The 22,356-nt window shown below is 37.1% G+C and overlaps 1 pseudogene; it reads left to right on the forward strand.

The window, feature by feature from the left end:
* The first annotated feature begins 524 nt into the window (after nucleotides 1–524).
* Nucleotides 525–1,297, forward strand: LOC114033223 (annotated as a pseudogene).
* The last annotated feature ends 21,059 nt before the right edge of the window (nucleotides 1,298–22,356 follow it).

A 22,356-nucleotide genomic window follows, 5' to 3' on the forward strand; every position in this document is an offset into this window, starting at 1 on the left:
TATTTATGATCTCCCCTCCTCTCCAAGTTGTACTGTTGAGGCACTCTCCTATGTCTAGAGGGTATAGTGCCAAACACTAGAATTCAGGAACTCTTGAAGTTGAATGAAAAGTCCAATATCAAAAATTTTAATTTCTGACAGAAAGTCAGAAGAAGGTCAGGAATTGGAGCCTATTTTCAAGTTTGCCTTGTGCTTCAAGTTATCCCCTTTGGGGATACAAAGACAAAAAATGATATGGCCCCTGCCCTCTAGAAAAAGTCACCATTTTCCCCAGTTGAGGGGGAAAGAGAGAAGGTTGGAGGGAGAAATTCCAAGGGAGAGAAATGAAGGAGTAATTAAAAAAAAAAGACAAAGTCCAAACTAAACCATTTGTTTTAAAGAGAGTTCATTTTAGTAGGCCATAGGGAAAGGGTCATTCTTCAGTTAAGAGTCTATCCTTCCAACAGGGCAGACCTGGGATTGAGGAGTCCGCTGACTGTCTGCCAGTCTCCTTGATACCTGCTGCTTTAAGCCTCCGCCCCACCATGGCTGCCTACAATCTGGTCCTGATCTGGCATGGAGAGAGTGCTTGGAACTTGGACAACTGCTTCAGCAGCTAGTACTACACAGATTTGAGCCCCACTGGGCATGAGGAGGCCAAGCATGGTGGTCCACTGCTATGAGATGCTGGCTATGAATTTGATATCTCCTTCACTTTGTCCAGAAGAGAGCAATTCGTACTCTTTGGACAGTACTAGATGCCACTCATCAGATGTGTTTGCCTGAAGTGAGAACTTGGTGCCTCAATGAGCAGCATTGTGGAGATTGGACAGGCCTCAACAAAGCGGAGACAGCTGCTAAGCATGGTGAGGCCCAGGTGAAGATCTGGCAACAATCCTACAACATCTTACCACCTCCCATGGAGCCTGATGACCCCTTCTACAGCAACATCATCAAGGACCATTAATATATAGATCTGACTGAGGATCAGCTGCCCTCCTGTGAAAGTTTGAAAGACACCATTGCCCAGACTCTGTCTTTCTGGAAAGAGGAAATTGTCTCCCAGATCAAGGAAGGAAAACATGTTCTGATTGCAACCCATGGCAATAGTCTTCAAAGGATTGTCAAACATTGTAAGGGTCTGCATGAAGAAGCAATCATGGAGTTGAATCTGTCCACCAACATTCCCATCATATATGAGTTGGACAAGAATCTGAAATCCATCAAGCCCATGCAGTTCCTCAGGAATGTGAGCAAATGAGAGATTGTGGGCAAGGCCATGGAGGCTGTGGCAGCCCAAGGCAAGGCCAAAAGATGAAAGCAGGCTACCTACCAGCATGTGCCAGCAGTAGCCAGGTCCTTCCATTCTCACTGTCACCACCACATCTCTCACTGCCTGTTTCACACACTGACCATCACCTTAGGGATCACAACACCTAGCTGCAGTGGGGGACTGATGGTTCCTTTTCTCATTTCTTCTTCCCTATTTCAGACCAATTCTTTTCTCTCTTGTTGCCCCTCCCCTCAACCACATTAGTCAGAGTGCCTCCTGGGTAGTTTGGCTCGGTATGGATCTGGTCAGTGGTTAGGGATGTGAACATAGTAAGAAGTGACCAATGTGGGGAGTTGAAAGAAGCAATTTGTCCAGTTATTCCTATGAGCCAGTCCTGCCAGTAGGGCAACCCTCTCAGGGGCTGTTGTAGGAAGCTGCCTATAACCCAGGTGGTCATTTAACAAATTATGAAAGTCTTATTTGAATATTTCCTCCCTAATCCAAGAAAAATGTATCTAGGAGGTTGAGATTATATCCTAATATTTACTTGTTGCATTTGCTTTCACATAAGACCCTTCCAGACTGGTTATTAGTGACTTTTAAAATTAAACTGTCCTACTTGGTAGTCATCAGAGATCTCAAACTGCATCAGAGAAGGGAGAGTCCTTTGATTTCTAAAGGGTGGACAAGTACATCCCACTGTGTATTTTATAGCCCCTGTTCTGTTTTGTGGCAATAGAATGTCCCTAGATCGTGTTGAAATGTGTCTCAGTGTCCCATTGCCTTCCACCTTATGTCCAGCCACCTGAATTCTCATCAGTTTTAGCAATACTGTACTAACCCTGCCTCCTCCCCCCCTTTTTTGTTGTTCACTATAATAAAGGAGTGATGTGCAATTAAAAAAAAGAGTCCATCTTTCCATATAAGTCAGTTACCAATCATCTTCAAAGCAGCTGCAGTCACTGGGAATCTATCATAAGAATTCTTTCTATCCTTTCAAGAAGGGAAGAGTGCACAAGTCTTCTTCCATGGGAGATAAACCCTTGAGCCAGAAGTCCTTTTGTAATACCTTCAAGCCAACTAGGAGAAGTCATCAGATCATTTAGAGGTTCCCCAAACAAATCTCCTTATAATCTTATGACAACAAATTCAGTGCATCAATTATTTACACTGTCATACATTATTTTATTATATTTTATAACTTGTTTATGTGTTATTATGAAATTGAAATAAATTATTGATTTTATTTGAATAAAATATGAGCTAAATTTATTTGTGATAATGTTTTAATGAAAATTGAGGGTAACATGACTTTTTTTGTAAATAAAAGAGATGGGGTCACTATAAAATATTTTGAAACCACTGCTTTGAGGCAAAAGAATTTTCATTGGTGAGAAATAGAAGTTTCTGGTGATCCCAGTCAAAAAGCACAGAATGTGAAGTCAAAAAGGTTTGATATTCTCAAAAGTGTTTTTGTGTTTATGAGTCCAACCCCATAAAGAACCTTTTTTTTTTTTCAAGCAGGTGATGAAGTGGCTAAGAGGCAATTATCTTAGAGGAAAAGATATTGTGGAAGTTGAGTGGGCCTGGAAAGATTTTAATTTCTTACTTCATTTCTGTAGTTTGTTTTTCTTGCTTTTCTCTCCACAAAGTCAGATCTCAATACTTCCTTGTGGTATACAGATGACTCTGGACTGTCAAAGGCTAAGCCAGGAAGGCAAGGTCTAGGAGGTTCCACCATTCTGGAAAAGCTTTAAGGATCACCCCAGCAATAATTAAATCCCAAGGACCAATCTACCTAGGTACAGAGAAGTTCACCTCCAGCTGACTAGCTATTTGGGTGATTAATTTTTTGACCATGAAAACATATAGAACAAAGAAAAATATAAAATAGTCATCAGTCCTCCTGCCTTATTTTCCATTTTTCAAAAAAAAAAATATGGCAAAGTTATGGAAAAGAGGTGAAGAAAGTGTTAAGAATCACACAATTTTTAGATTATATATAACCTAACTTGGTCATTGATACTCTAAATGTGAAATCTTTGGGCAATTAACAACATGAAGACTTGCTGCTGGTGTGGCTGAATCAAACTGATCTTGACATTTTCGCTAAAAAGAAAAAAAAAGAAGAGACAACAAAATATAAGAATTACAGCTAAGTGAACAGGTACTTCTTGGAGGGACAAAGAAAAGAGTTCGTGAAGTTGATTTTATCATACACAGAGAGGAAACAAGAAACATTATTTCCTAAAATATTCAGTCATTTCATGTTTCAATATTCATTATAAGTTTTATAAAATAAACATTATGAAAATAATCATAACTCACATACCCAAATTATATAGAGAAGATAAAGAGGGAGAGAACATCTATAAAGTACATGATCAGATGCTCCAAATTAAATTAGCATACACTTTAATAGTTGCTGACTTCAAAGCAGCTGTGGGAATAGGTAACGATGGCGGGAAATAATCAATAAATTTTTATTAAGTACCTGCTATATACAAGGCACTGTAATAAGCACCAGGGATACAAATAAGAAAAAAAAATACAGTCCCTTCCCTCAAAGAGCTTACAATTTAATGAAAGAAGGCAATACACGAAAGGAACCTGAAAGTGGGTGTGGCAAACAGGTATTCATTCATTGCAAGGGGTATGATGGAGTTCAGTCCAAGGAGTGCAGATGACAGAAAAAGAATTGATTGGCCTGGGAGCCATTTTTAAATAAAGGCTTTGAGAAAAGTTCATACTTAGCCCTCCAGCCTTCAAATTAGAGAGGCGCATGGATGGTAATGATGATCAGGAATCAAGAATGATGATGAGGTGTGAGTACCAAAGATGGTGTATTCTCTCAGGATAATGTGTTCCCTGATGATAAGGTTTTCTGGAGGCATGATCTTGATGGAGTCCAATCTAAGGAGTAAGTGTAACTGTTGGGAAAATATATCAGTCCAGAAAGAAGGAATGAGACTGGCTAAAATTGGTAGTCTATACTATATTCTCATATCTTTATAACCCAAACACTTTCTTTGAGAGAAAAAAAAATTGTATTGCTAGACATGACAAGGACCAAATGACATTACAGAAAGTAAAATTGATTATTTTTACTGGACAAGAAACTACTCATTGATGTTGAAGTCTTGAATCAGCTGTTGTAGATGTTCAGTTGTGTCTTACTTTTAGTTGTTGAGTTGTGTTCTACTCTTCATGATCTCACTTGGAGTTTTCTTTGCAAAGATATTAGAATGGTTTGCCATTTCTCTTTCCAGCTCATTTTACAAGTAAGGAACTGAGGCAACAGTGTTAAGTGATTTGCATAAGGTCACATAGCTAGCAAGTGTCTGAGGGCCAGATTTGAACAAAGATGAGCCTTCCTGACTTCAGACTTGGCATTCTACTCACTGCACCACCTAGCTGCCCTTGATAGTGATATCTTTTATTCAAGGACTTCAAAATATGTGATGGAAATAATCAAATTAATTAGGAAAAGATTATTAAATTTTAGCTCTGATGATAGTGCCTTGTAAATGAGAAAATTTGAAAAAAATGAAAACATTTTAATCAGTTGACCATGTTTAAATCACCCCTCTGATGCTTACAAGCTGTAAGCTTACAATCTGCTGACCCTTAGAAGTCACTGAGTTTCTGTGGGCCTCTTCTACCTCATCACTACAATGAGGAGATAAGGTTAAATAGCCTTTAAGGTCCCTTCCAACTGTAAATCTATGACTCCATGATCCATAATCTCATCATCCTATAATGTTCTGGGAAATATCTTGGTCTATATAAGGTACAATTTTCTAAACTCGGGAAAAACTGAATACCAGGACTGCAGAACCTGGCACAATAAATTGGCTTTACATTGACCTTAAAACTAGATTGCCCAACTTCAAAAAGTGCTGGGATGGAAACTTATTGTAAAATTACATTAACCAAACATCATAACATTTCTGAGATGGTGAGTGTGACCCAAGAAAAGTGTGTGTGTATGTGTGTGTGTGAGAGACAGAGACAGAGACAGAGAGAGATAGAGAGAGAGGAGAGAAGAAAAGGCAAGAAAGGAGGGGGAAAGGGAAAGGGAGAGAGAAGGAGAGAAGGAGGGGGGAGGGAGAGAGAAAGAGAGTTGGGGAAGGGATGAGGGAGGGAAAGGAGGAGAGATAGAGAGAGGGGAAAGAGGGGGGAGAGGGAGATGAGGGAGAGAGACAGATGGAGAGTGGGTGAAAGGGAGTCGGGGGAGATGTTTGATATATACAGCATAAGTTTTTGATGTAAATGGAGTTACAAAAATAAAATTAAAAGAGAAACTCTCTCTTCCTAATCCTCACACATAACAACTATTCTTGACCAGGTCTGATGCAGACCAGTTCAATGATTATTCTTGGGATTGAAATGGAGTTAAAGACTTGGGGGCCATAAAACGCAAAGATTACGTCCACTTGTAATAACGGACACAGTACCAAAAAAAAAAAAATCAGTGCTTCTCCTCCCCACTTCTACAATTACTAGAAGAGGTTAAGTGATTTGCGCAAGGTAAAACCCGGTAGTTTTAACTCAGATCCTGTGATTCAAAAGCCAGTGCTCTTTACCCAGTACTGCACTGCCTCTCATCAGAATAATACCATCTTAGAAAGGGGAAGAACCACAGAGACCATCTAGCGGCTAAATTCTAGCCCAACCCACATCAGAACAGATCACCACATTCTTGGAGTGATTGTCTCCTAAAGCACAGAAGAGTTTGTACCAGACAATCCTGCACTATCATTAATAGAAAGCTTGTCTTGTGATTGTCACATATCTCAGCAATCCCACCCCCTTCCTCCCCCCTTTTGATCTGATTTATGCTGCTGTTTACAGAAGTTTCATTACTCTCCTAGGGTACAAAACAATATTAAATTCCAAGAGTTTGACGCACTCATCTACTCAAGCAGGAGGCTAACCCAGTAGTACTTGATAGTAGAGCTATACTGCCTCTTAATAAGATCCTCCTCTCATTGCTACAAAAGGATATTGTATTGCATATCAATAAGTAGACCAGGGACCAACAGACTTTCACCTAATAGTCTAATAGTTCACCTAATAACTACTCTGGAAGAGCCTCTTCCCAAAGTCACTGTAGCATATTTCAAAAAGGATAAAATATCAGTACTGTGCCACACTACCCCAGCTCCTAGGCATATGTAGTGATGGCTTTTATTCAAGGACTTCAAAACATTTCATGCAAATAATCTAGTTAATTAGGGAAGGATTTTTATAACTTTAGTTCTGATGACAGTGCCTCGCAAATGAGAAATTAAAAAAAAAATAATAAAAAGCTAGAACAGTCAACCTTCATTCTCCATTTTATGTCTCCCACCTTTTTTTTTTCTGTTTTGCTCAATTTTCACCTTTGATTAAATAACATTAAAAGAATGACTATTGATTGGTCCTGAGTATGTCAACTAACCTCAAAGCACCCGAACAATAATAGCTCCTACAAAGCTTTGTTGTTGTTCAGTTGTTTTTAGTCCTGTCTCACTCTTCATGACCCCATTTGGGGTTTTCTTGGCAGGGATAGTGGAATGGTTTGCCATTTCCTTCTTCAGATCATTTTACAGATGAGAAAACTGAAGCAAGTAGGGTTAAATGACTTGCCCAGGGTCACACAGCTAGTAAGTTTCTGAGATCACATTTGAACTCAGGAAGATGAATCTTCCTGATTCCAGGCCTGGCACTTTATCCACTGTGCAATCTTGCTACCCTCTCATACAAAGTACATAAAACAGTTAAGAAAATTCATCAGATAATACAATTGTGACTGGTAGTACATGACAACTTGTAGTTATATAGTTCATTGGTTGTTAACAGAAAGGATAAACATTTTACCTTCAATAGCTCTGTGCCTACATTTTTGTAGTTGATTGAATTTTTATTCCCTCTTACTATCGATTTTATTGCCATTGCTGTAGCCATTTTTTATATTGTTATGGGGCTCTGCTTTCTTCACTTATGCAAGTCTTTTTATCTATATATGTCTGAATTAATGAAAAATCATTTATTAAGCATCTACTACACGCCAGGTAATGGGAATACAAAAACAAAAATGGTACAGTCCCTATCTTCAGGGAGCTTACATCCTACAATATATATGGATAAGAGAATGTTTTTAAAGAAAGGAATTTTTTATCTTGAGTCTCAAACTGATTATGAGCACAGTCAAAGTGCAGTTCATAGTCAAATCCTTTACAGTTATATCTTTATATATTCATGTGTGTATGTGTATATATATATACATGTGTATGTATCTATGTATACAAATATAATATGTATGTGCCTGTATGTATTGTGTATCTGTGCAAGTATATATTGTCTTGCCATCTCCCAATCCTTGGGATCTCTGGATAAAATGGTATGAATTTTTTTTTCTTATATGATTCCAGATTTTTTTCCAGAGAAGTTGAACCAATTCTCAGTCCCACTAGCAAAGAACTAAAATGCCTGTCTTCCCATGAGTCACTCTAACAATACATTTTCTTATTTGTATCACATTTAATAATTTGACTAATGCAAGGTGATACTTCTGGGTTGTTTTCATTTTTATTTTGATTATGGATAACTTTGAACCACATGTCAAATGATTTTTGATTGTTCACATTTCTTTTATGAAATTGTTGTTTATACCCTTTGGCTGTTTGTCTTTTAGAGAAAGTAGAACCTATTTTTTTCTTCTATCACTAACATAATGCTATAATTACACTCCTTCATAATGTGTTTGAGTTGACTTATCAAGCTTCTAAATAGCATAGAGTATTCTACAATGATTTGATTCCTGTTTGATTTTCATTTTCTCATAGGATCACAATTTCTGAGATGTCTTTTTACAGAGGCGCCTACTACACTCTAGTCATTTATCATTATACAACAAAAACAACATTTTGTAGAGGCTATCAATATTCCATCATTAGGTATTTCAATAATGCTAAATAATAATTTAATCTTTAGTTTGTATATGTGGAAACAGGCCCCTAAAAGTGAAGAGCAGTCTAGTTCAGTTGTCAGGAGTTGCTTAAAAGATTTATAAGTTTTGGGGCAGCTAGGTGGCACAATGGATAGAGCACTGGCCCTGAAGTCAGGGGTTCAAATCCGGCCTCAGACCAAACACTTGACACTTACTAGCTATGTGACCCTGGGTAAGTCACTTAACTCCAATTGCCTTAAAAAAAAAGACATGTAAGTTCTATGCTGGACTGGGATGCTATATAGCAGGAGTGACTGAGTCAGAAAATGGTTTAGGAGAGTTTTCTTAACTAATTTACCAGTTGAGAGGTGGGGAACAATCAGCTTCAATTAAAAAAAAAAAGAATGCATTGGGGAATCAAGTTGAGTCAGACAAATTGCCAGTTCTTTGGTGCTCCTTATATTTTAATGCCCTAATTTTGTATTGAATTCCATGGCTTTGCATTTTTGCTCAGCAATTGGTTTTCCTACATGTCTCAACCCTCCGATCTTAGTAATCAATTAAAAAACATTTAAGCACCTAACTAGACACTATGCTAAGTGCAATAATTCATAGAGAAACTGTAATGAACCTGCTTTTGCATTATAGTTTGTATTTGCTTTATGCCCTATTTGTACTTGGCCTCATCATTGCCAGGTAAAGATTGACCTTTCTCCAACCGAATTTTACTAATTGCTGGTATGTATCAGTTGTACCTCACATAGGCCATAATAAGGATTCCCATGTGAAAGGGTTATTTATTGACCAATCTATACAATTCCCATTTGCTGTTTGTCTCCCTGTATATCTGAAAGTATATGGGAATTATGGCCATTATAAAAGTCGAAGTGGTGAATTTACCCTCTTGTCTAATAAAATAGCTGAGCACACTAATACTAAATCTAAATGTCAGCATAAAATTTCAGTTTTTATCACAATGCTATCTAATGATTATTGCCTCAACTCTAACTAATGTCTCTATGTTTATGGCTTAAATGGGATTTTATTTGCATAATTAATGCTTCCAAACTATAACAGCACAATTAAACAATAGCTTAGAAAAAAATTAAAAGTACATAAAGGTTCTGTGCTTTTGTTTTTGCTTCAGATTCGATCAGGAACCTGGAACTGAATACTTTGACATTGACATCCATAGGATAATGACCAGAATCAGGTCAAGGCCTGTGTATATACTAAGAAATGTTGAAACATTTCACCTACTGTGTATTACTATCAATGGAGATTTTGAGCCTTCACTGTGACATATATGATGACTTATCACAAAATAAATATCCAGGGAAAGCAGAATTTCCTGGAATTAAAAAAGTATTTATTTGTTAGAGAGAGAGAGAGAAAGACACACAGAGAGAGAGAGAGAGAGAGAGAGAGAGAGAGAGAGAGAGAGAGAGAGAGAGAGAAACAAAGAAAAAAGTAATATTAAAAATCATCCCTAAGTGGTACATTGGAAAGAATAATGAATTCAGAGTAAGTGTGTGGGTTCAAATTTCAGTTCTGTTACTTAATACCTGTGTGACCTTGAACAAGTCACTTAACCTTTTCCTAACTTCCCTATAACTAACAGTATCCTCATAATCACCCAGGTTCTTAGCTTTTCTATCATCCTCAACTTCTCACTCTCTCATTTCCAACCCCATATCACATGCAACATCTAGTATCTCTCATATACACCCTCTTATCTCCTTTTAAACTGCCACCACCCTGATGGAGGCCCTCATTACCTCAAGCCTTGACTATTGCAATAGCCTACTGGATCTGCCTGTCACAATTCTCTCCCCTCTCTGGTCTATCCTTCACACAGTTGTCAAATTGACCTTCCTAAAGTGCAGGTCTAACCATATTACCCTTCTATTTAATGAACTATAGTGGTTCCCCATTAAAATATAAATATAAAAAATATAACAGCACACTTAAGCAATGGCTTGGAGAAAATAAAAATTATACAGATGGTTATACTTTGTTTCTATTTTGAATTCAATTAAGAATCTGGAGTTGCATACCTGGATTATTCTGCATGGTCATGGTATTGACATATCTTAAGTCCTCAGCTTAGCTTTTAAAACCCCTCATAACCCAATCTCTTCCTACTTTTTCAGTATTCTTACAACTTATTCCACCTACTCTGTTATCCAATGACATTGGCCTCTGGGCAGCTCCTCATACATGACACCCTATCTCCCAGTTCCAAGTTCTTTTCCTGGCTGGCCCCCATGCCAAGGTGGCTCTCTCCCCTGATCTCCCCCTCCTAGCTTCCCTGGCACTCTTCAAGTCTTAAACAAAGTCAACTTTTTTCATGAAGATTTTCCCAGTCTTCCTAAAACTTAACCTTCCCTCTGAGACTATCCCCCATGTATTTTATATAAACATATTATATATACATGTATATATATATAATACATACATACATCTTGTTCATACATAGCAGTTTACATATTATTTCCCCCATTACACTGTGAGCTCCTTGAGAAAAGGGCTGTTTTTTTGCCTTTCTTTACATCCCTACTACTTAGCACAGTGCCTGGCACATGGTAGGCACTTAATAAATGCTTATTGATTGACTGATTGACAATCTCTTAGGGCCTCAGTTTATCCAGAATATGAGGCAGTTGGACATGCTGACCTTTAAGCTTTCTTTCAACTCCAAACTTATGATCCCATGTTCCAAGTTAGGTAGCACCACTTTGCCTATCTGAAGCCAGGCTGAGTGCCAAATGTGTCAGCATGTTCAAAGGATATAACACATCTGTCAGGAACTGTCTTTTTTTCCATATCTATTATTTCCATTCTAACCAAGAGTTTTCACATACCTGTTTATACTTACTGGTCGTAGACAAACCATACTTGAGAAATGGATTTTTTGCTAACAGGAAGAGTATGAAATTCTCTTGCATGAGGTATCAGGTTGAGTCTATTACCAAAATGTACCTGGTGTTACTGCCTCATGTCAGATCTGCTGCCTGATTTGCCTTGACCTCAAGTAATGGTAAACATCCTGTCTCCTGTCTGCACAGTCTTTTAGATACTAACCTTGCCTTGCCCTTTGGTATTTTTATACTTTTGGTTCCTCTCTAGTTGCTTGGTTTCTGATCCATTGCACACCTTTGGCATTTGCATATGGTCTATCTTCTGCCTGCCTGTCTGACTTTCCAATTTATTGCTTTGCTCTGACTTTTCATTGCTTTATGGTTCTGGACTCCTGACAACCAGCTAGGTGGGTGACCATCCTTAGGTTAAATCCTGTTCCTGCTATGTTTCTGATTCTTCCATGCCAGCTCCTGATTCTATATCTACATTTCACCACTCCTTGTGGTCCTTGAGATATTGCTAAAGACCAAAGACTAACTGACTAGAGCAAGGGAGAATGAGTAACATTAATTGTCTTACTATCTACTTTAGTCATTGTCGAGTCTAACTACTTATTTTGAATAGGATGTTCCTTGCTCAAAACCAGTAGTGGCTCTGAGTAAATGAAAGCATTTTATAAAATTTAAGAATTAATATTCCGCTAATTCAGAATTGGTTATAACTTCATCATGGGAATATATTAAAAATTACCTTTAACCATTAACTTTTCTTTGAAAATAGTTCTAACCTAATTCAGATTACAGGGGGGATATTTAAATGGATTGAGGACAAACTATTTTAAACCCTTTAAAATATCAATTTGCTCACAGTTAAATTTCTATTCTAAGTGGATTTCATTCTTGTCTATTCATTAAACCAAGGCTAACAGGATGTTTACCAGCCAACATGTTGTTGGCCTTATTTCCATGTTATTTCCTTTCATTGCATTCCACTCTATTCCATTGTTGCACAACATAATGAGAGCACAGATATGCTGAATACCAGAGCTGACTTATATTCAGATTTTCAGTAATTGGTAGTTTCTATTAAAATAGGTTGTAGGTCCTTGGCAATCCTTTACGCCACTAGAGAGTAAACCTGCTTTTTTTTTTAATAGTCCTCTGTTGCTGTTGTTCAGTGATTTTTCAGTTCTGTCCAACTCTTTATGACCCCATTTGGGGTTTTCTTGGCAAAGGTATTGGAGTGATTTGCTATTTCCTTTTCCAACTCATTTTATAGATGAGGAAATTGAGGAAAACAGGGTTAAGTGACAATCCTGCCAAGTGACTTGCCAAGGGTCACGTAGCTAGTATCTGAGTATCTGAGACCACATTTGAATTCAGGAAGATGAGACTTCCTGACTCCAGGCCCAGGACTCTTATCTACTGAGTCACCTAGCTGCCCTGAAATAGTCCCCTAGTCATGTTCATTGTAGTTTAGCCACTGGCTCTCTGTCTCACTTAAATAATGGAACCCATAAAGAAGGTATTCATCACTGGACGTATTGTTAGGATCTTAGGCCTCCTGGTACAGCCATTTTCATTGGTAAAAGTCTCAGTTAAAAAATATCTTTACCCAGCAATGCTAGGACAGCAAGGTGGTATGGTGGATAGCATTCTGGGCCTGAAGTCAAGAAGATCTGAGTTCAAATCTAGCCTCAAATACTTAGTAGTTGTGTGATCCTGAGCAAGTCACTTAACCTCTATTTGCCTCAGTTTCCTCCTCTGTAAAATGAAGATAATAATAGCACCTACCTCCTAGGGTTGTTGTGAGGATCAAGTAAAACAATGAGTGTAAAGTGCTTAGCTCAGTACCTGGCATATAGTAAGTGTTATGTAAATGTCAGCTTATTACTATATTATCTGCTATCCTAGTTTGCATTTGTGTATACACTAGGAAACAAACAAAAAAAGCTATATTTGTTATTTTTTATTTTGTACAGTGAAATTGTTTCTAGTTTATTGAGTAGAAGTCCACATGAGACATTTAAAAAGGTTTGAGAGACATAGTTTCTGAGTAATTTAATTAATTTATTAATAAGGCCAGCAGGTTATTAATAAAATTTGACCATCTCTCTCAGACCAAAGACCCCAAATAACAGTGGGGTTATAGTTTATATGCCCTTCAAAGAGGAGATGTTTCTGAGGAGTGGTAATCAACTCAGGTTAATAGAAAAACAGGTGTGGGCTAGATTAAAATGAAGGTCTTGGGTACATGTTAGGTCACTCAAAATTTGATCAAGGAGACAACAATTTCCATATCACCTGTCTTTATATCACCAGGCCTCACTGAGCAAACACTATGAGCAGGTATACACCCATTGGTCCACACTTAGAATTTCTTTTACTGTCTGATTAGATCTTGGCCTGGGTAAAAATTTAAAAGAGATTTCCCACACTGGTTGGTTTCTGGATGAGGAAGTAGAAAAGGGGAAAACCTTGATCCTAATACAATAATTAGTTATTAAATATAAAAGAGAAATATTAATTTCTCACATATATGAGATTATACTACACGGGATTATACTGTATATTTTAATTTTGTTTTAATTCTTGCTTTTACTTCTCAGCAAAGACCAGGCTCAGTCCAGACGTTTGTGTGCAAGAACCTGTTATCAATAAGATGCATTGTTGAAATATACCCAATGATTTTACTTTCCAGCCCTGATTTTAAGTATTTTCTACTTGTTCTTTCCTATGATTGGGAATAGCCAAGGTCAGTATTTAGCTGAGATATGTACATATTGAAGCACAAGAATGCATCTGGGAGTCACTAGGGCATAGACAATTTCTACAATCATAGCTTTGGTAGTAGGTTGAAAATCAAATGAGTGAAAGAGGGGTCTCTGCATTTTAAAATAATCCAGAAAATTGAGAATCATTCATAAAACTACTTGATATGCTGCCTCCTCTTAGCACATATTACTTCATTAATTATTATGTTCTAATTTCGTTATATGACCTTTATTTTAGATATAGATGTACTATATAAATGCAAAAATAGTTCTATGATCTCTTTAATGGGAATATTCCTTCCAAAGATGTAGAATGCAATCTAATTATGGCAGCCTGTCTTGTTTTAACTCTCATCTATGTCCTCACCTAAATTCACCACAAAGAATGCATTTTATATATGCTGAAGGATGTCTTCATTTTCCTTTGACTTCATGAGGACACCAGTGGAATCATATGTTATTCATTGGTTATCTCTTATTTTCACTAAGTGACCAACACATTGTTTTTTAACCATATTGTTCTCTGATGACATTCTTTTCTCTGGTTCTCCTTTATAGCTCTGTATTTGTTATGTGTAAGAGCTTACTGGTACCCACCATGTACCTTTCCACTGCTCCCTGAATGATAATCCATCTTGAATTCTTCTGAGATGGTAATAATGTTCCATGACTTGCAGGCAAACAACAGTACCAATAGAATACATACATACACACACACGTGTGTTTGTGTGTGTGTGTGTGTATGAAGTCTGGGATCATTAAAGGGGACTTGCACTTTTCCAAAAACAATATAGCCTGCCATCTTCTCCAGTTGAATGCTGGGTCTAACTTTCTGTCTGTCTGCCTGTCTCTCTCTCTCTGCGTATAAATGAACGAATGAATGAATGAATGAATGAACACACACATACACACACACACACACACACACACACACACACACATCTATGTCTATAGTTAGCCAGGCCATATATGTGTACTCATATGTATGCATATATCCACACATGTGCACACACGGATATAAGTATGTGTATGACTATATACATTGCATTAACATAAGTATGTGTGCATATAAAATGCTATATAGTACATGTAATATAATATATAAGTAATATAATTATATTATTTTGTTAAGTGTTACATATAATATGTAATATACTATAAAATATATAATGTGGCATATATTTATATATAATTATATTATATAATTACACATTACACAGTACATAATTGTATATTATATGTAATATTGCATAGTGTACATAATATATAATTACACATAATATTATGCTGTATTACTATAAGTTATATATAACATACAATGTAGAATATATGTATATGCATTTGTATACACACACATATGTGTGTGTGTGTATAAAATCTCTAGGTTGCCTATATAATTACATTTAGGAATCTGGGTAATAGGCATTAAAAAAAAATCTGCCAGGGGAATAAACATGAGCAAGACATAAAGTATAGCATATGGAACTTGGAGCCAGGAAGGCCTGGATTTGATTCCTGCCTCAGATATTCAAAAGCTGCTAGTCATTTAACTTCTTTCACCTTTAGTTTCTTTGTCTCTAAAATGGTGATAACGATAGTACTTACCTCACAGGGTAGCTATGAAGATCAAATGAGATCTCATATTTAAAGTGCTTTGTCATCTTTAAAGTATTACATGAATACCATATATTACTGGACAGATTTAGGAAATACCTGTGCTGTGATTTTGCCTCCACTACTAGTTGAATGATCAAGGGCAAGTCACTGAATTTCTTTTAACCTAAGCCTCATCTGCAAAATGGAGATGGTAACAATAATACTTGCCTCACCTCAAGGTCATTATGAGAATCAAACATTATATTTAAAGTATTTGTATACCTTAAAGTACTATGTGCATTTTCCTCATAACTATTTTTTCCTGTGTAAATAGGCCAAATTCTTTTCAGAGGTTAATGGATCTCATCCAGAAAACTCTTCAGTGGTCATCTGCAAACAGGAGCATATGAATGACCTCACTATCCATAAGGAATTTCTCTTCATCTTCTACATTGACTATCCTCCATGACAGTGGCAAATGGCTTTGGAAAACATTAATCTCTCTTTTATTTCTCACCTACTATAAATGATGACAGAGTACTGGAAAAAGTTTATCTCCACCATTATATCTTTCAAGAAGTTGTACGTGACTTTGATGGGTGTGTAGGAAATCTCTGCTCAGACTCAGTGTGAGTCACCTACTCCATAGCCCTAATAGTACAAGAGGTTTTCACCACTGCACTGGACATAGTCTACAGCTCTTAGCCCTCAGAGTAGACCAGGGCCCAGTGAGAAAGTGAAGAGAGTGGGGAAGGAAGTAGCAGCACCAGGAAAAGTTGTGTTCAACTGTCTCATTTTTTGTGACTATTTCCAATAAACAATGCCACAGTTTCAAGGGAAAAAAATGGGAATTTATTTTTCATTTATCCAATCTTCTAGGTTGGTTTAAGATTTTTAAATAGTAATATTTAGGCAGTTTTCAGAAAAACTCATGAAGAGGTCAATGTGGTGCCAACAGCAAATTCAGACCATGTCTACTCTGGGAAAGGCAACAACATTGCATTGGAAAATGGTCCAGTTTGTTTTGCTTTGAGCATGCAAGAATTGTTCAGAAATTATATAGCAATGTGACTGGAAACAAAAAAGATAAATCATTTAATATTTGGATTGGAATGGGTGGAGAGGTCATCTAATACTTTATTCCCATGGGAATATCTTCCTCAACAACCATGACAGGTAGCCATCCAACCTTCATTCAAATAATTCTAGCAAGGAGATCACTACTTAATGATGTTGCTTATTCCACTATTGGACAGCTCTAATTACTAGCTAATTCTCCTGTACAAGAAACTAAAATCCGACTTTCTGTTACTTCTATTCACATGTCTTTGGTCTTTGTTCTGTCTCTCAGAGGAACAAAAGCAATCTACACCCTCTTCTATATGACATCCCTTCAAATATTTGAATTAAATTATCATTTCTTCCCTTAGGCCTGTTTTCCTCCATGGGGAAAAAATGCTTCCAATTCCTTCAAATCCATCTTTCAAGGCTTCTAGACCCAGAACACTGTTATTTACCCTCCTTTGGACATTTTCCAGTTTGTCACTTTTCTTCCTTAAAAAATTATACCTGCAACAGAATGCAGCATTTCACATTCGATACTTTATGTGCATCACAGAGTTCAATGGGATATTGCACTGAGATCTGGGATATTGTATACTTATTACATAGCCGGAGATAACTTTTGGAATGCAGTCATCGCTCACTTTTGTCACATATTGAGTTTAGGATCATAGTATTTTACAACTAGAAGGGGCATTAGATATCCAACCCTCCAAATTAACATAGGAGGAAGTGAAACCCCAGAGAAGCTAAGTGGTTTCCATAAGATCATATAAGTAGTTAAGGGCAAAGTCAAGATTTGAAGCCTGGTCTTCTGACTCTCAATCCAGTACTCTTTCCAGTATACCATACTGTCATTAAAATGCCCAAATCCTCTACCTCTACACCAACTCTTATATGTATCCCCTTTTCTTCTCTGATACTACCACCATCCTGGTGCGGCTCTCATCACCTCTTACCTGAATTATTGCAACAGCCTTCTGGCTGGTCTCCCTGCCTCAGTTCTTTACCCACTCCAGTTCATTCTCCATTCAGCAGTCACTGTGATTTTCCTGAAGTGTTGGCCTGTCCAAGTCACTCTTCCTATACAAAAAGAAAAAAAAAACCTCATTTTCATTAGCTCCCTATAATCTCCAGGATCAAATATAAAATGTTTGTTTGGCATCTAAAGCTCTTTAAAACATGACACTTTCCATGATGCCAGCCCTCACCTACTGCAATCCTTTGACATTCCACTTTCTGATTCTCTTTCACTAGCTTTCCCTTATGCCTTGGAAGTTATCCCTTTTCAACTCTGCTTCCTGTTTTCTAAGGCTTCTTTCAAGACTCATATGAAATCATACCTTCTGCAGGGAGACCTTTGCAGATCTCCCCAATCCCAGCCCCAAGTACCTTCCCTTAAGATTACACTCTGAAGGTCTCTCTTAACTCTAAAATTGATTGTGTGACCTGAAAAATATTGGCACAGGACTGCCCAGCATGGTGTCCCCTTATCAGAAAAGGTGCTATGCTCTATGAGCAAAGCAGAATTAAAGTAGTTCGAAAGAAATGCAAGATGGGCAAATTTAGAGAATCCATCCCAAATGTTCACATGGACTATTTATGCCCAACTTGTGGTAGAGCATTCCAAGATCATATTGGTGTGATCAGACACAGCCAGACTCATTGCAACTTCACTCTAACATGGTGATGTCATTTTAGTCCTCTTTGAGAATGAAGGACAACAACTAATCAAGCTTCCATTCACACTGTATATATTTTGTATGTACAGAACTGTTTGCATGTCACCTTCTACGTTAGAATGTAAGCTCCCCAAGGGCAGGGACCATCTTTTTACCTTTCTTTGTATCTTCAGTGCTTAGTTCCATTCCTGGTAAATACTAAGTGCCTAATAAAAGCTTATTGACTGCCTGATTAGCAACTATCAATTCAGACCATTGGTTGTATTGGTACAGCAGACTTAGTTTTAACTTAAATTGAGCGAAGATGTTACTTCTGTGGTCATGTGCACCTGAAGATCACCCTGGTGCCATTATTCTAGATTTATTGACATTTGTTAATGAAGATCTTACTCAAGTCATAGAGAACAGAGACCAACCAAGTGAACCAACATAGACTCAGGAGTGAGTTATTGGTCTTCTGTAGACCTTTCCTAATAAAGATGTCAATAGTTCTCCCAGATGTAAGGAGAGACCTTTAATAATTCTGCATTCATAGCATTGCTCATCCTCAGTACCCTTTTCAAACATTGATCTATAACATATTCAGCAAAGTAGGTAAATATGCCCTTTCTTCAAAAGGAAGAAAACTCAAGTCATATTTTGATAGGATTTGCTAGTATTAGAGTATATTAAAGTGAAGATAAAAATTTGGGAAATCACCTAGGAAGCATGGTTATAGATTTTAGGAAGAGAAAATTATTCATTTACAGTCATTCTGCTAGCTGAGTTGGTTTTTAATTCTGAATGCCTTTTAACTTACTGCTGTTCTGGACAATACCAATTTTTGGCAGTAGGCACTTTCCCCCATGTTGGCCATGCTTTCCTTGGAGAGCTTGCCCAAGGGAGTATTGAGGATTGGAATAAGAGTCAGCCAGTGAAAATCTAATCCCCTAGTTTCTCTGTGTTCTAAAGCTTAATGTCCCTATGGAACCATTCAGAATTTCTGTGACTTTTTAATTTTAAGCTACCTGAATCTCCCTTTCCCAACCACTATTTTCTACTCCTTCAAGCCCATCCAAGTATCCCTCTCATATAATAATAACAGCTAACATTTATATAGTGTTTACTATATGTCAGGCACCATGCCAAACACTTTACTTAAAATTTTTAATTCATTTGGATCCTCACAACAACCCTGGGAGGTAGGTACTGTTATTGTATCTATTTTACAGATGAAGAAACTGAGGCAAACAGGTTAAGTGACTTGTGAGGGGCCACACAGCTAGTAAGTATCTGAGGCTAGATTTAAATTCAGGTCTTCCTGATTCCAGGCACAGAGTTCTATCCAGGTCCACTACTTAACCTCCATATCCTTATCACAATCTTATCTATTTTTACATGATGTACTTTGAAACCAATGCTCTATTAACAAATTGTTCTCCACTTGAAAAGACTTTGTATATATTTACATATATATACATATATATGTATATATATATGTGTGTGTGTATGTGAGTACATATATATATACATGTTCTTTCCTGCCAATGGAATGTAAGTTCCTTGAGGGCAAGCGCTATTAATTTCTTCTTTTCCCAAATTGCTTAACACAGGAACTGGCACATGAAAGGGGCTTAATAAATGCCTATAGAATTAAAGTTAATTGAAAAGGTGATTGAGAAAAGGGTACAGGAGAAGTCTGCCTCCATCTCCTCACCCCTAAGGTTCCTGTAACCACAAAAGTTTCTTATGAGATTCGCACAGGCCTAAACTCTATCAGGAATTTTCAATTTCCACTATGGGTTCCACCAGAGAGTACAACCAGGTAGGATTCAACACATTTTTGAGAAAAGAAGTAGGAAATCCTCCTCACACACATCCAGCATACCAGTATTCTTTATAATGGGTCTGAGGACCATAGTTCTAAAGGGGGTAGGATTATAAGAGCCTTACTGATGGACCCAGTCCTATAGGATTTAAGGATGAAAAAAAAAAAGTAAAATTTCTCCCAAAGATTCCTCACCTACTAAAGGGTTTAGATGCATCTTGGTACCATAATAGATAAAGAGCTGGAGTTGGAGCCAAGAAGATCTGGGTTTGATTTCTGCCTCTGTCACTTGCTAGCTGTGTAACTATGGACAAGTCATTTAATCTCTCTCAGCCTGAATTTTTGTATATGTAAAATGGGGATAATTATAGTCCATGTTTCACAGAGCTGTTGTGAGGATCAAATGAAATGTTATGCATAAAGCACTCTGCAAATCTTGAAGTGCTGTATCAATGTTACCTACTATTATTTAAAAGCATGAAACTTGAGATTCCCTCTCTACTAAGATACTCTATCCATGACCAGGAGGCCCCAGTTAATCTCAAAATGAAATATATTGGGGGGAAGCCAATAGTCACAGAATGCATATATATTTTTCTTTCTCTATTTTCTTTGTCCAGTTTACCAAGTAGAGGGTCTTGTCTATCCAATTCCTTTCCTGTTCCTTCTTCCATCCACCTCATTTGATTTCCTTTGCCAAGATGAAACATGATGGTGCTATTTAAAATCACCTTTTGTTTTCATGAGAGCTCCAAAACAGTTCAGTTTGTTCAAATTTTCCATTTCTTAAAGGAATGTCTAACAAGGCTTTCTCAGTCTATAGATTCCCTGTTCACAGATGGCTGGTTTGCTTACCAGCTGTAGTTTGATAGTTATTACAGTTAATTTACTTAGAAAATTAAGGCTTCACTCTGCTGCACAAGGGTATTTTACACTTAGCTGACAAATCTAATGCCCTTCTAATTGCACTGGCATACTCGGACTACCATGCCTGACCTTGTTCGTAAATCTCTTAGTCACAAGTGTAGGCAGTATCCAGGATTTCAAAATTTCTCAACATTCTGCTATTGGGATGACAGCATCCATCAGTCAGATGGAGAATACTACCTCTTCCTGACTAACCTCAACTTAGCAAATGAAAGAGAGAGAAGCATTTTTTTTTCTTTGGGAAGGTAAATTAGAACAGGCCTTGACTTTTTCACAGGAAGTAATAAAGACTCTTCCAGTCTTGTATTATGGAGCAAATATTCTGAACTCTCCATAGCATTTTGTTTGAGGAGGCACCAGAATGAACCAAAACGGGGGTCACAGCCACAGTGGAAGTGAATGCCAACATTCTCTCTCTCTGCCAAAATGCATCCATATAGGAATTTTTTGTAATATTTTCTTGACAACTTTATCATGACACTATTTATTTATGATATCTTGCTATGGCAAGTCTTAAGCATGAAAGTGGAGAGGGCAGTGATCTATATTGTATGGTTTGAAGGCTATCAAGCAAGACTTTACCATTCAAAAATGTCTCACACACACACTGTGTGTCACAGTGTCAGAAACTCCACAATTACAGATTCATTCCTTTGTGGTCCTTTCCCTATTGTCTATTGATACTCTTAGGAAAGTACCACATTAAGCTAATCCCAGCTTTAACACTTGTTAGCTCTGTGATGATGAACTAATCACATAAAGTCTCTGTGCCTTAGTTTCTGAAAAAATGAGGATACTAATGCTTAAACTCTACACATCACTGGGCTGTTGGGAGGAAAGACATTTAATAAATCTTAAAGTATTATTTTAAAAAGGTAAGTTATTATAATTTACATTAAAGCATTATTGACTTAGCAGGTTCCTTTCCTTCTAATAGGAGGGATCTTCAGCTTAGTGTGATGGTTAAAGCTGAGGGTGACAGGTTGGAAATAAGGAAGTAAAGATCAGTGAAGACATTAATCTGAGAAAACTGAATAGCTTAATATTTTTCCATCTTCTCATTTCTGAGGAAAGAGTCAGAGCTGTCTGTGATTACACAAGAATGGAACATGGGAATTTTCTTATGATTAAAGAAAAAAAAGTTACTGTTAATAAACAGAGAGGGACAAGATCAATAGACATGACTGAAGAAACAGGAGATCCAAGAAGGTAATTTAATGTATTCTGAGAAAATTAATGTGTTTTTTCTTCTAGAAGCAAATTAAAAAATAAAAAAACAAAAACTATTGTTAGATAACTGTGACATAAATAGTTGAAATTTAGTCAAGAAGGTGCTTTTCTTCACCTTGGTGATTTTGTTTCTTTAATTGCTTATGGGCTAGATCTAGGATTTTATAAGTACAACTCCCAATGTGAAAAGGCCCTGCCTAGATGCAAATCTGCAATTTAGCTGCACCTTAT

The sequence above is a fragment of the Vombatus ursinus genome, unplaced genomic scaffold (assembly GCF_900497805.2).
Source record: "Vombatus ursinus unplaced genomic scaffold, bare-nosed wombat genome assembly UNPS02006779.1, whole genome shotgun sequence".
In the NCBI taxonomy this organism is placed as follows: Eukaryota; Metazoa; Chordata; class Mammalia; order Diprotodontia; family Vombatidae; genus Vombatus; species Vombatus ursinus.